The 15,647-nt window shown below is 44.2% G+C and overlaps 1 protein-coding gene and 1 long non-coding RNA gene across 2 annotated transcripts in view; one reads left to right on the top strand and one right to left on the bottom strand.

Moving 5' to 3' along the window:
- The window catches only part of CSPG4 (chondroitin sulfate proteoglycan 4), a 228,423-nt gene that overhangs the window by 85,197 nt on the left and 127,579 nt on the right, over nucleotides 1-15,647 (top strand). The gene's annotated exons all lie outside the window — the stretch shown is intronic.
- Nucleotides 1-15,647, bottom strand: part of LOC134932207 (uncharacterized) — a 134,270-nt gene that overhangs the window by 77,341 nt on the left and 41,282 nt on the right. Inside the window, exon 2 of the long non-coding RNA XR_010179263.1 lies at nucleotides 8,601-8,799. This is a non-coding gene — a long non-coding RNA (uncharacterized LOC134932207). The remainder of the gene's footprint in view (nucleotides 1-8,600; nucleotides 8,800-15,647) is intronic.

The raw sequence follows: 15,647 nt of genomic DNA, 5'->3' as shown, positions 1-15,647 counted from the left end.
ATCACGGGACTTCTCTGGATCGGCCACCTTCTTGCAGTGGGATGAATGGACCCAAGTCTCTCTCTCAGCAACCTTCAATGCTGTGGTGCTAGTCAATAAGACCTGGTATGGTCCTTCCCATCTATCAATAAGACAACCTGAGCGTAGAAAATTTCGTATCATTACATAATCCCCAGGTTCAATGTCATGACAATTACTATCTGGTAAATCAGGAATCACCAACTTCAGATTATCATTTTGATTCCTCAACTGTTTACTCATGTTAATCAAGTACTTTACAGTTACTTCATTGTTACATTTCAAATCATCCTGAGGGTTAATCATGACATGCGGTTGTCGACCAAACAGAATTTCAAAAGGAGACAGATTAAGAGGGGACCTGGGAGTGGTTCTGATGCTATACAAAACAATGGGTAAAGCTTCTGGCCACGTCAATCCTGTCTCTGCCATTACTTTACTCAATTTATTTTTAATAGTGCTGTTCACTCTTTCGACCTTCGCACTCGCCTGTGGACGGTACGGAGTGTGCAGCTTGCTATCAATACCCATCAATTTACACATTCCTTGAAAGACATCACCTGTAAAATGGGTACCCCTATCACTTTCAATGATTCTAGGGATACCATATCTACATACAAATTCCTGCACAATTTTCTTAGCTGTAAACATAGCGGTATTTGTAGCTGCTGGAAAAGCCTCGACCCAATTCGAGAAAACATCTATACAGACAAGTACATATTTCAAATTTCGACATGGGGGTAATTGAATGAAGTCAATTTGTATCACCTGGAAAGGGCCGCCGGCAGGTGGGATATGGGATGGTTCTGTAGGTATTGCTTTTCCAATATTCTTTCTCAGACAGGTAAGGCATGACATTGCTCTTTTACTCGCATGAGAGGAGAATCCTGGGGCGCACCAGTATGCTCTTACCAATTTGCACATCCCCTCCTTGCCTAGATGAGTCAGCCCGTGAGCTGCTTCAGCCAGACATGGAAGGTATGCCCTGGGGGCCACTGGTTTACCATGTCCATCCGTCCAGAGCCCTGAGGACTCCTGGCCATATCCCTTTGCCTTCCAGACTGCTCTTTCCTGTGTGGAACACAAATTCTGCATCTCACACAACTTCTGTGTGTTGATGGTATTAAATACCATCAACTGTGTGGTGTCTGTCCGTGTGGGGGTAGCAGCTGCAAGCTTTGCGGCTTCGTCTGCTCGGCTGTTACCAAGGGATACTGGGTCTTGGCTATATGTATGTGCTTTACATTTGATAACAGCCACTCTGTCGGGTTCCTGTATCGCTGTTAGAAGCCTTTTTATGTGAGCTGCATGCGCTATCGGTGTACCAGCTGCCGTCATGAAATTTCTGAGCCGCCATAGGGCTCCGAAATCATGGACTACCCCGAACGCATATCTGGAATCGGTGTAGATATTGGCTGACTTACCCTTAGCCAATTCACATGCTCTGGTTAGGGCGACCAGTTCAGCAACCTGGGCTGAGTGAGGTGGGCCTAGCGGTTCCGCTTCTATGGTGTCTTGGTCATCTACGACTGCGTATCCAGTACACAAGTCTCCCGAGTCTGACTGTCTGTGACAACTACCGTCCGTGTAGAACGTGAGTTCTGCATCTTTCAGTGGATTGTCACTGATGTCAGGCCTTGCGGTAAAATTTTGGGTCAAATATTCCATACAATCATGTGTATCTTCCTTTGCATTAAATCCTCCTTCCCCATCACTCTCACCTTCCACCCTTTGTGTCTGACCAGGCACACCTGGGAGAAATGTTGCAGGATTTAATGCGCTGCATCTCCTTATGGTGATGTTTACGGGGGCCATTAATGCCAATTCCCATCTTGTAAACCTTGCTGATGAGACGTGTCTGGTTTGGGCAGAATTCAATAAGGCAGATACCGCATGCGGTGTATGGATTGTGAGGTTGTGGCCTAGCACGACATCTTCGCTTTTCGTCACTAGCAATGCTATCGCCGCAACGCTACGCAAGCATGTGGGGAGGGATCGCGCTACCGTGTCTAGCTGAGCGCTGTAGTATGCAATTGGCCTGCTGGCATCACCGTGTTTTTGTGTTAGTACACCTGCTGCGCACCCAGCACTTTCTGTTCCGTATAGTTCAAAGGGTTTCCCATAGTCTGGCATACCTAGTGCTGGTGCCTGCGTTAGGCACTGTTTGAGTCTTTCAAATGCTGTTTCAGATTCGTCTGTATGCGAAATCCGATCAGGTTTGTTTGAAGAGACCATTTCCTGCAAAGGTAGCGCCAATATGGAAAACCCTGGGATCCAATTACGGCAATACCCACACATTCCTAAAAACGTCCTGATCTGTTGCTGGGTTTGTGGCAGTGTCATGTCTCTAATGGCTTGGATTCTATCAGCGGTCAGGTGTCTCAGTCCTTGTGTTAGACAGTGTCCCAAATATTTTACCTTAGCTTGGCATAATTGCAACTTGTCTTTGGAAACCTTGTGACCTGTGTCTGAAAGATGAAACAGGAGCTGTTTCGTATCCTTCAGAGATGCTTCCAGTGAATCTGAACACAGTAATAAATCGTCCACATACTGTATCAATACTGATCCACTGTCTGGTTGGAAAGACTGTAAACAATCATGCAAAGCCTGAGAAAATATACTTGGACTATCTATGAAACCTTGGGGTAACCGAGTCCACGTGTATTGGACTCCTCTGTATGTGAATGCAAACAAATATTGGCTGTCAGGGTGCAGAGGTACCGAAAAGAAAGCGGAGCAGAGGTCAATAACAGTGAAAAATTTGGCAGTGGGAGGAATTTGCATTAGGATGACAGCTGGATTAGGCACTACGGGGAACTGGCTCTCAACTATTTTGTTAATCCCCCTTAGATCCTGCACTAGCCTGTAACCCCTCCCCCCACTCTTTTTAACGGGGAAGATGGGACTATTTGCTGTGCTGGACGTTCTTACTAGAATGCCCTGTTGTAGCAAGCGCTCTATTACGGGAAAAACTCCTAACTCCACCTCTGGCTTCAGAGGATACTGTGGGATTTTTGGAGCTATCCTACCATCTTTTACTTGTACAACTACTGGAGCTACGTTTGCCATTAATCCAGTGTCCTGTCCATCTTTTGTCCAAAGTGACTCTGGTATCTGAGATATCATCTCTTCTACTTGGGATGGATTCCTATTTGTCATAATGGAATGTGACATTAATTTTGATGGGGAGTCTAACATGTCTCGTACTTCCTGAGCGTGATTCTCAGGAATGTCCAAGAATACACCTTCAGGAGTACAATAAATGACGCAACCCATTTTACATAGTAAGTCTCTTCCCAGGAGATTGGTTGGTGCCGATGCAGCCAGCAAAAAGGAATGCTTGGTATGCAAAGGCCCTATTGTAATCTCGGCTGGTTTGCTAACAGGGTAGTGCTGGACTACTCCTGTTACTCCCATGGCTGGAATTGTCCTACCAGTGGTTCTCATGCCCACTGTCGAATTTATCACTGACTTGGCCGCCCCTGTGTCTACAAGAAAGTTTAAAGTTTTACCAGCTACCTTGATTGCAATTTCTGGTTCGTTTCCAAGACTAGCAATCAACTTAACTGGCTGCAGATTACAGGTATGGCCATACCCCTATTGGGTATGCTGACCTCCCAGAATCCCGCTGGCAGCAACTACTTGTGAGGGAGTTAGCTGGGAACTACCAGAGGCATGCCAATCTCTGTTCGGGGGATATCTTTTTGTTTCCCCTGTATGTGGCTCAAAACTCCGCCTCTGTGGACCCTGCTCCCAATGTCGTGTGTTGTGTTGTTGTCTAGGGGGTTGAAAAGATCTTTGTACATTCTTTGTTCTACATTCTCGTGCAAAGTGTCCCGGTCTGTTACAAGAAAAACATGTTATTACACTTGCCTTACCCACAGGATTCGGTGGTACATACGCAGGCTGCCTTGTGGTCAGCGCCTGTATACTTACGGACATCAACTTATCACTTTGCGATTCCCTGTGCCTAGTGATGTTTCTGTCGTGATCAATAGCAGCTTCTCTCAAGCCGGACACTGACAGACCTCGCCAGCACGGTTGCGTGGTCTGAACCCTAGTCTTTAATGTTTCCTTTAAACCATCCATCAGTACAGATACTGCTACTTCCCGATGGTTTGGGTTGGTCTTAATGTCTTCTATACCAGTGTACTTTGCCATTTCTAATAGTGCCCGGTGAAAATATTCTGTTGCCGTTTCGGACTCCTTTTGCTTAATGGAAAATATTTTATTCCATTTAACAACGGCTGGGAAATACTCCTTTAGCTGTAAATTTATCCTTTTTACATTATCCTTGTTGTACACGTCTGTAAGCGGTACATCTTTATCCAATGCACAATCAGCTAAAAACTGAGTTGCATCAACATTGGAAGGTAAACAAGCTCTTAGCAGTATCTGCCAATCCTTGTTGTTGGGTTCTACAGTGTTACCTAGATCCCTGATGTATTTTTGGCTAGCAACTAAATCCTTCCTGGGGTCAGGAAATTCGGACACTATTGTTCTTAATTCCATTCTGGAAAATGGAGTGTACATGGCAATGTTCCTTATGGGAGTGGCTCCAGACACATCTGTTTTTCCATTGGGAACTGCTATTACCCTTACAGGAGCAATTCTAACAGCCTCTTCCTGTGTAGATTCTACAGCTTGTTGTGGTACAATTGTTTCAGTGTAGTGCATGGTGCCGTACTTACCCGTTGACACGACCTCACCTATCCCTCCGCTAGGGGCTTTCACTAATCTCGTGGGTGTCGCTGTGCCTACTGTGGTCTCTGCTATGGTGGCTGCAAGAGAGAGAGCTGAAATTGTTGCTGAATCGTCTTCTTGATCACACTCCTGAGGAAGGTTCAAAACAGGGTACATCTTGCACGGGTTAATACTTGCATGAGTTATTTGGTTAACATCATTAACATTTACAGTGTTACTAAGAGTTTGTGTTTTACAACCCAGTGCGTTTCTCTCCGCAATCAACCTCTCTCCTGCAATGTATGGTGGAGGAGGAGCTGTGGCAATCAACTTCCTGACTGCCCCAGATCCTGCCGCCAGAGCCAAACCTCTCTGTATCTCACCTTCCTGGTGCCATAACTGTAAACAATCATGATGTTGAATTCGTCTCTTTGTTGATTTTACGAGACATATCCTCCTCCTTAAATTTTGTAACACTTCTGGACTGAAGCTACCTATTCTTGGGAATTTGTCCCTGTCTTGTACAGTCATTCTCTCCCATTCATCACATAAAGATTCGGTGTGAATTCCATATTTTTCACACATTACATATCGTGCCGACCCAACTGGTCGGTTCACAGAATCAACCTGAACCAGGGTTGATCGCCCCCTACCTGAACAAATGGCCCCCATAATCTGCAGGCGTTGCTTATTCCTCCTTGAATATCAAGGCTTTCAGCGAACCCTTACAAACAAACCAAGATGTCCTTGGGCAGGCCGGCGGTGGTGGTTTATCAAGTACCCCACTTACTTCTCGCCCACGTTGGCCTGTGCTGCAATCACTGTAGCCAGAGCTGCTGGACCCAACCTAGGGCCCCTGTGAACCTTTATTTACTGGAACATATGAGGGTTACCCGCAGGACACTTACTCTTTCCAGTAAAGTTGGGGTTGTTAGATAGTTCCTGAGTGACCAGCGAACTTCCCTTCCAAAAATAAAAAATTACACAAATCACGTCAGAATGTACAGATAGCGTTTGTGACCACTTTACTCTAATGGTATTAGGTCAGATTACTAACTACTGCACACAATTACGTGCGGTCCAATCGTTCAGTACACGAGCACTACTTGTCATGTACTGAAAGATCAATGGAATCTATGTTTCCGGCTGCGATTCCTTCAGCCAGAGCTTGTATGGCCTATATGGGTTCTGCACCAACACCCCAGGCGTTGTGCCACTGGACTTTTATAGCGGACCTCTTTGTTACCTTATGACCTCCTGGTCTGTTACCTTATGACCTCCTGGTCTTGTTACCTTATGACCTCCTGGTCTTGTTACCTTATGGTCCGCTATACTCTAATGCTCAAATATTATTTAACCAGGGATGCCTCCCTAGCCACCGTATATGTCACTTACACGTATGTCCCTTGACGAGTACCCGGCTTTCCTTTTGGTTCCACCTTAAAGTTATATAAACTTTTGTATACAAAACACACTCACTCAACACAAGCACACTTTTGTTTCTATATCTATTTCTGCGCAGAAATTTGTCTTTAGCCCAAGAGTGTTACCAATTAGGAGCAGGATCTGTTAAACTAAATTTCAGATTTTCTAAAAATAGATTTGCGTTATTTACCGCTTCGCGTTATCTACCGCTGTGCGTTACTTATCGCCTTGCGCTAATTATCGCTTTGCGCTAATTCAACTTTTTCGTGACTTGAGCTACGTGAGTGTAACCGGACGCTACGTTGCGTAATGAACACTGCGTGCGTCTGCCTTTTGGATTGCGTACGCTAGTCTTTGTTAGCGACACGTGTATGCAATGCAAAGGATCCACCGTAACACAATATATTTTTATCAATGTAAATGATCCCTGATCATCTACCGCAATCCACACTGACTGCCTTGTATCTCAGACAAACCGTGTGTTTGTTCTATACTTTAACTATCACCTCTACTATTAAATAACAGCAAATCTCTTTTTAGCACTTTCTATCAACTATAAAATTGGCAAACAGGAATAGTGATATACGAAAAATGAAACAGAAATGCAGATATATGTATGCGTGCGTGTATACGCAAGACAGAAGAGAAATAAAAGTTTTAAAAGACACAAGCGTTTTGTTCTTACTTCCGGTTACCGGGTTCCTTCAGCACTCTTTATCTAAGCGAAGCAGACGCTTATCCCGCCAGCACTGTGAGACAACCTCCCACCCTTTGCTGGGGGATAATGTCTGCTGATCTACCTAGTGCAGATGTGAGAAGTATAGGACGAGCCCGCAATTGACAATGCTAAATTCCTTTGTCGTATAAACAACCCTTTATGAAGCTAAGAACACTGTACGCTGTTTACTTAAGAAGTACCGTAATGGTACGCTAGTTGCGTAACGATCGCTCAGCCGTAGGCGAGACGCTCAAGCGTCACGTTCGCTCACGGCCCAGGGATCACAGGACACGTTATTGGTTATGTCTAGGGTAATGATTCGCTATGGCGTAGCTTACGCTCGAGACCACGAGGAGGTCACCAGCGATGCAGACGCTCACAACACTATACCTTTACGATAAAACCTTATACCAATGAAATACACTGAATACCTTAATGTGAGTACAGGGTGTAAGTGCAACCTTGTGTAACCTGACTAACTACAAAGCTGCTTGAGCGTCACCGACGCTCAAGTGAACACTTAACACTATAGGAAATACACAGATGCTGGTTTAGGTTCCAAAGCCTATTAACTGTATTATATCTAATATACTTGTAAAAAGGGGATAACAGTACAAATGATACACTACAATATAACAGAGACTTCCTAACCACAGAACTAAACAATAAATACAAAAAGACAATACTACACTGACCTAAATGCAATACAATACAATACTATCTAATACAATACAATACTAGCCTAGTCTAGGGGAGATATGAGAGAACAGAACAGAGAGAGAGAGAGAGAGAGAGAGATGAGATGAGAGAAATTGGCTCACAGAAAGACAATGATAACGGAGAGAAACTTACGCACAAAGGGTATGATCGCCTGCGCCTCGATATCCAGCTCCCGGCTATCAGCAGATAACCGTTGATGAGAGAGTGAGAGCTGGATGTGGTCGGCCTGCCTATTTATGCCCCACACACAATGCAATCTCCTGGTCCTACAATCCCATTGTCCATTGGCCGAAGGAATTCGGCCCTGTATCATAACAAAAGGTCATAGGGTGATTCATACAGGTGGGCTGTGACGATTTCCAACAGCTCAGGTGGGTGGGAAACTGGGTTTCCCGCCGCATACCTGAGTATGTGTAAATAATAGAAATGGACATAAACTTCTTATGTCCATAACTATTCGCACGAGCGATTAATACGCTCCAAACCAACACCGGAATATTGCTAATTAAATACTCTTCCGATGGGTACCAAACACTGCTGTATGATTCCTGTTAGACCCTTCGTACGACATAAAGAGGGATTCCTCAGCTCTGGGACATTGTATTTTAACCAAACTTTCAGAATCTATCAAAGGGACCATGATCTATAAACTACATTAATTGTGAACATTTGTAACGAATGAGTCGCACGCTACGACTACATAAACTCTACCGTAAATACACATACCGCGCCTGCGAGTGCACGTTATTGCGGGTATGCGCATCCACGGGAGAGCGCATGCACGCGCAGCGCGGACCAGTGTGCGGTGCAAATATGGCAACGTGCATTGAGACATTTTTCTGACTTTGACAATATATATATATATATATATATATACACACACACACACCATATACCTATAAATTATAACAAATTGTAATAATTTCTGACGAGGTTTAACATAGATTATAGGATTTATGTAACACTCAAATAGTAGATTGTCTGGCACCAGATTGGGAAATTTGCTAATGATCATTTAGTTAATATCATACCTTACCCTGATGTGGGCTATATTAGGCATCTTCCCACCTGGCACAAGAACCTCCAAGGGCATCAAATAACTGCTATTAGCAATTTTCGGCAGCTGCCAGTAAAAGCATTCTCCAAATATGGATCCTGAACTCTGCTGCCTCTTTACGCAACTAAAGGAAAAGCATCTTTATATTTCCAGAATAGTTTGGTTGGAAGCTTCATTACTGAAAGAAAAACACACAAAAAAGGCTTTGAAATGTGGGAAAATGTTATCCCCATTTTTCCATCCTGTACTAACAAATAGGTTTGGTGATGCTTTTAGCATAGCTCTTGGTACGACAGCCATTTATTAACATAAGACACTGCTATATTTTTATAACTCACGCTGAATGGGAAACTCTTTCTCATGTTGGTCTCTGCATGCCATTAATTTGTAATACGAAAACGGTTTGATACATGACACTTACACTCAGGTGTGTTACCGTATGTATATGTTGTCAGTGCAATGACACAGTCAACCTTGTTTCCATTACTTAATGTGACTTGTACTCTTTTTACAATGTATCTACCACCGAGCTAAAACTTCTGATATTTTACTGTATGCACACATACCCCAAGTGCTATATTTCCCTTAAACCAGTGGTTCTCAACCTCGGTCCTCAAGTTCCCCCAACAGTTCATGTTTTCCAGGTCACCTAGCAGTTGAACAGGTGTATTCATTACTCACTGACACATTATAAAAGACCCACAGGTGGAGCAAATTATTTCACTTGCAATCCTGTGAGGAGACCTGGAAAACATGAACTGTTGGGGGTACTTGGGGACCAAGGTTGAAAACCACTGCCTTAAACTATGGGGGGTTTCAATTGTCCGCGTAATCCTGTTTTCGCAATAAAAAAGGGTCTTTTTATCGCGTCTCGCAAAAATCCGCTATTCATTTGTCCACAAAAAAATTACCACCGATAATCCTACATAGGTTTAATTAAACTTTCTTTTAACAGCCTCCTGAGCAGGTGAAAAGTTGTAGAAAATCTCTATTCTAAGTTAAAAATGCTGGGATTTGGTTCAGTACCACTGGGACACCCCCCTTAATAACTAATTAGGCACTTAGAAGTTTTTAACTATTTTGATCAAAGATTTGTCATTTGTGGGGTGACAAAGTGTAAAATTATGTTAATTGTGGTACATGGTATAGGACAGGTATATTGGGGTGCTTTATGATTGGGACAAGTGTGGGAGTAAGCATTTGTTTTCATGGGGGGGGTTAATTTGTTTTAATGTGGCTTAAAATTACCCAATATTCCCATTTTTATGTAACCCTAATTTAAGTAGAGCATTTATTTTGAACAAAGGGGGTAATTCCAAGTTGATCGCAGTAGGACATTTTTTAGCAGTTGGGCAAAACCATGTGCACTGCAGGGGTGGGGGGGCAGATATAACATGTGCAGAGAGAGTTAGATTTGGGTGGGTTATTTTTTTTCTGTGCAGGGTAAATACTGGCTGCTTTATTTTTACACTGCAATTTAGATTGCAGATTGAACTCACCCCACCCAAATCTATCTCTCTCTGCACATGTTATATCTGCCTCCCCTGCAGTGCACATGGGCCCTCATTCCGAGTTGTTCGCTCACTAGCTGCTTTTAGCAGCATTGCACACGCTAAGCCGCCGCCCTCTGGGAGTGTATCTTAGCTTAGCAGAATTGCGAACGAAAGATTAGCAGAATTGCGAATAGAAATTTCTTAGCAGTTTCTGAGTAGCTCCAGACTTACTCAGCCATTGCGATCAGTTCAGTCAGTTTCGTTCCTGGTTTGACGTCACAAACACACCCAGCGTTCGCCCAGACACTCCCCCGTTTCTTCAGATACTCCCAGAAACGCCAGCGTTTTTTCGCACACGCCCAGAAAACGGCCAGTTTCCGCCCAGAAACACCCACTTCCTGTCAATCACAGTACGATCACCAGAACGATGAAAAATCCTCGTTATGCCGTGAGTAAAATACCTAACTTTTGTGTAAAATAACTAAGCGCATGTGCTCTGCAAACCTTGCGCATGCGCAGTAAGCGACTAATCGCAATATAGCGAAAATCGGCAACGAGCGAACAACTCGGAATGACCCCCATGGTTTTGCCCAACTGCTAACAAAGTTCCTGCTGCGTTCAACTCAGAATTACCCCCTAAAACACTTTCTTTCTATCATTTTGTCACTTTTAAAATAAAATGCATATAACAGCCATTTGACCAACTGTAACTACCCCAAATATTTTTTTTATTATGACCACTAATATACTTCTATACTGTTATCCTATACTAATTTGGCTTTTTGGCGGGTACAGGCAGATTGTCATCTACAGTTTCACTGGTTTTGCTGGCAAGAATTATCGCATGAATCTGCATTTTTACGTGATATACACAAAACGTTCACTCACTGTAAATTACTGTGTTTTTGCGGACAATTGCAATCCCCTATGTATTTAAAATGTTGTCACATCTGTACTATGAACTGAATATTTGCTTTCATAAAAATTAAATCATCAAATAAAAGACAAGCCTTAATCTAGCAGAGGCATTCCCAACCTCAGTCCTTAGGCACACCAACAGTCAAGGTTTTAGTGATATCCATTTTAGAGCACAGATGGATAAATCATAATAACTGAGGTACTAATTATGTCATCTATGCTCAAGTATGACTATCCTTAAAACCCTGACTGTTAGTGTGCCTTGAGGACAGTGGTAGGGAAACCCTAGTACAGTATATAGGTGTGTCTGGAGCAAAAATTTGAAAATGATCAACTTCAAAATTTGCACCTGGTTTAGGTATGTGCAAAACTTATCCATAAACATACACATCATATTTCAGGATCCTTGTAACTTAAAATAAAATGCATCTCATAATGATGTACTTAAGTCATATCTGTATGTCCGCACTATGGGGGTCATTCCGAGTTGATCGCTCGCTAGCTACTTTTAGCAGCCGTGCAAACGCATTGTCGCCGCCCACCGGGAGTGTAGTTTCGCTTTGCAGAAGTGCGAACACTTGTGCAGCAGAGCACTGCAAAATCATTTTGAGCAAAACAAGACCAGTCCTGTAGTTACTCTTCGTGTGCGTTGATTCCAACGATGGAGGGCCGGCTTTTGACGTCACACACCCGCCCAGCGTTCGCCCAGCCACGCCTGCGTTTTTCCCGACACGCCTGCGTTTTTCTAAGCACTCCCTGAAAACGGTCGGTTGACACCCAGAAACGCCCACTTCATGTCAATCTTCCTGTGTTCGGCCATGCGACTGAAAGCTTCGCTAGAACCTCTGCAAAACCACAATGCTCTTTGTACCCGTACGTCACGCATGCGCATTGCAGTGCATATGCATGCGCAGATTAGCCGTTTTTTTCACTGAGCGCGGCGCTATGAACGGCAGCTAGCGATCAACTCGGAATGACCCCCTATATCTGTATGTCCATCCTGTTTTTGCCTCATAAAAGAATGCTACTTTAAAACATCAGGCAGACTCACCAGGAAGCCGCCGATGTTTACAGTTCGCAGGCTATTACATTTACCCCCATATGTAATAACTAATTCACTATCTTTAATTTGAAGATTGGCAGAGTAGGATGAGATATGTTAATTAAAGAGTCAATGTACAGGTTGAGTATCCCATATCCAAATATTACGAAATACAGAATTTTTTGAGCGAGAGTGAGATAGTGAAACCTTTGTTTTTTGATGGCTCAATGTACACAAACTTTGTTTAATACACAAAGTTATTAAAAATATTGTATTAAATGACCTTCAGGCTGTGTGTATAAGGTGTATATGAAACATAAATGAATTGTGTGAATGTACACACACTTTGTTTAATGAACAAAGTTATAAAAAAATATTGGCTAAAACTACCTTCAGGCTGTGTGTATAAGGTGTATATGTAACATAAATGCATTCTGTGCTTAGATTTAGGTCCCATCACCATGATATCTCATTATGGTATGCAATTATTCCAAAATACCGAAAAATCTGATATCCAAAATACTTCTGGTCCCAAGCATTTTGGATAAGGGATACTCAACCTGTAATAGATAAAGGGTAAAAAGGGCATATGTTATACATAAAATATAATAGAAAATGGTGAATTGTAGGTTATAGCAAAGATTGCCACTATTCAGGGGCGGAACTACTGGCGGGGCAGGCAGTGCATTGCACTGGGGCCCCGCCGCACTCAAGGGCCCACAGCCGCCGGCCGGCATTACATGAATGAGTCACAATGACTCATTGTATGTCATGCCGCAGCCGCACACCAGCGCTCCCGTGACCCGCCCGTCATAAGGAACGATTCTGGCCACCCGCACACGAAGGAGGGAGGAGGGTCCGTCCCTCCCTCCCTCATATACAAACAGGTCACAGTCTCTCAGTGAAGGAGAGAGCCGCAGCAGCGCTTTGTTACTGGTGGAGGCGCTGCTGCTGCTGCTCCTCTGCTTCACTATAGGCTGTCTCTGAGAACAGCCTATAGGGAAGCAGAGGGGCAGCAGCAGCAGCGCCTCCACCAGTAACACAGCGCTGCTGCGGCTCCCTCCTTCACCTCCCTCCTCCTTCTTCTCTACTGCCCGGGAAGCTGCACCGAGGAGCCTGAGCCAACAGAGAGGGTAAGTATAATTCTTCTTTCTTTCTTTCTTTCTTTCTTTCTTTCTTTCTTTCTTTCTTTCTTTCTTTCTTTCTCTTTCTTTTTTTATTTGTTGGGACTGCCTGCCGCAATGTGTAAAAAGGGGGGACTGCCTGCCGCTATGTATAAAAATGGGGAATCTGCCTGCCGCAATGTAAAAATGGGGAATCTGCCTGCCGCAATGTGTAAAAATGGGGAATCTGCCTGGCCGCAATGTAAAAATGGGGAATCTGCCTGCCGCAATGTGTAAAAATGGGGAATCTGCCTGCCGCTATGTATAAAAATGGGGAATCTGCCTGCCGCTATGTATAAAAATGGGGAATCTGCCTGCCGCTATGTGTAAAAAGGTAGAATCTGCCTGCCGTAATGTGTAAAAAGGGCACGCTATCTGCCGTTATGTGTAAAAGTGTATGGTGTCTGCCGTAATGTGTAAAATGGGGACGCTGTCTGCCGTAATGTGTAAAATGGGGACGCTGTCTGCCGTAATGTGTAAAAAGTGCACGCTGTCTGCCGCTATGTGTAACGAGGGCACGCTGTCTGCCGCTATGTGTAACGAGGGCACGCTGTCTGCCATTGTGTAAAAAGTGTATGCTGTCTGCCGCTATGTGTAACGAGGGCACGCTGTCTGCCGTTATGTGTAAAAAGTGCACACTGTCTGCCGTTATGTGTAAAAAGGGGAATCTGTTCGCTGTAAGGAGTAAAAGGGTCTCTACCTGGTGTAGTGGTGCTACTGTGCGGCGTAATTTGAAGAATGGAGACTACTGTGCACCGTTTTATGAATTGGTATTATTTTGTGGACACACCCCTTCCCCACGAAGCCACGCCACTATCTATTTTTGCGCGCGCCTGCGGCGCGCACTGCCCATGGGGTGGACTTGGATGGGATGGGGGGGGGGGGGCCAAAGCATTTTGTTGCACCTGGGCCCACCGCTTGCTTGTTCCGCCACTGCCACTATTAGTTTGCCATGTAGTAGTATTATGGCTTCCCTGGGAAACCACCATTACCTGATGACATATCTGTTGAGTATTTAGACCTGCTACCTATTACATAATATGTTAAGTATAATATGATTTAATTTGTATATATATATATATATATATATAATATGAATATATTTGTAGTTCAGGCCAGTGCTGTAACAAGGCAGCATAGCGCCCTGTGCCGGTCCCACCCCCTGAACAAGTGACATCATACAGAGGGGGTAGTGTGGCAGAGCATTTTGAGGATGTGCTGAGTGGTTGGAAAAAGGTCAGGGTGGCACTTCAGCAACGATACCGGCTGCAGGACACCTTGCTAGCCAGAAGAAAGGGCCATGGGACAGCGTCGGTGCCTCCAACAAAGCCCTACACTCTTGCACACCTACAGTAGTTTCGGCCCTGGTTCAGGCACCTCTTTCAGATCACTAAGGAAATCTATAGTGATTTGCAGTGTTGACCATCATATGGGGGTGTAGCAGGTTTCAATAGTGTGACACCCGAGAGTAAGTTTCACAAAGTTTTTCAAGAAAAGGCTTCAATTTCAGTTCACAACACAGCAATACAAAGTAGAATACCCACAGACAATAATTTGATATTAAGTGTTAGGAATTTATTTAACTCAAATGCTTCAAATACTCGCTCTCCGCTGTAAACTTAAGAGTAGCACCGCATTACCAATAACTGAGAATTAAGCATGCATGACTACACAGCATAAAAATATATTTCAATGTTTGATAACTTATCACACTAAATTGCAAAACAGAAACAATTACATCTAAGGTAATTTTATAGTTGGGGTCTTATGTAAACACTGTAAATTATATAGGGATGCAGCTAATTTTCCGGCTGTCGGGATCCCAGCATACAGGATGCGAATGCCGGAATCACAACAGCCAGGGAATTGCCGGCAGTCGGAATGCCGAACGAAGCCCCATATTCCCACTGAGGTGGGGAATTTAAATTGGGGGACCCCACATTGTGGAAAATATTGGCCTGGCCCGGCCGGCCTACTCTATTGCTTCCTGGCTGGCTCCTGGCAGCAGGTGGGCACCGAAGTGCTGTGATTCGTGGGGGGGAGGTAGGGCCGATGTTGTAAAGTGCCCATCCCCATCATAGCCCTGTGCTAAATCCTAGCCATACTGTAAGATGTAGTGTCTCTCTCTGTCCCTCTCTCTCTCCCTATCTTTTCATTCTCTCTCTTGCACCACCCCTCTCTATCTCTTTGGATGCACTCTCTCCCTGGTGCTCTCTCTCTCTCTCTCTCTCTGACACCCTCTCTTTATCCCGCCCACTCACTCCCCCTCCATCTCTCTGTCTCTCCCCTCTCTCTCTTGCTCCCCTCTATCTTTCCCTCTTTATCTCCCTCTCCATGTCTCTCCCTCTTTATCTCCAACACTCTCTCCCTCTCTCGCTCCACCTCTCTATCTCTCTGCCTCCTCTCTCTC

Source organism: Pseudophryne corroboree, chromosome 6 (genome assembly GCF_028390025.1).
Source record: "Pseudophryne corroboree isolate aPseCor3 chromosome 6, aPseCor3.hap2, whole genome shotgun sequence".
In the NCBI taxonomy this organism is placed as follows: Eukaryota; Metazoa; Chordata; class Amphibia; order Anura; family Myobatrachidae; genus Pseudophryne; species Pseudophryne corroboree.
The sequence above is the reverse complement of the archived record's forward strand: the minus strand, read 5'-3'. Positions and strand labels throughout refer to the sequence as shown.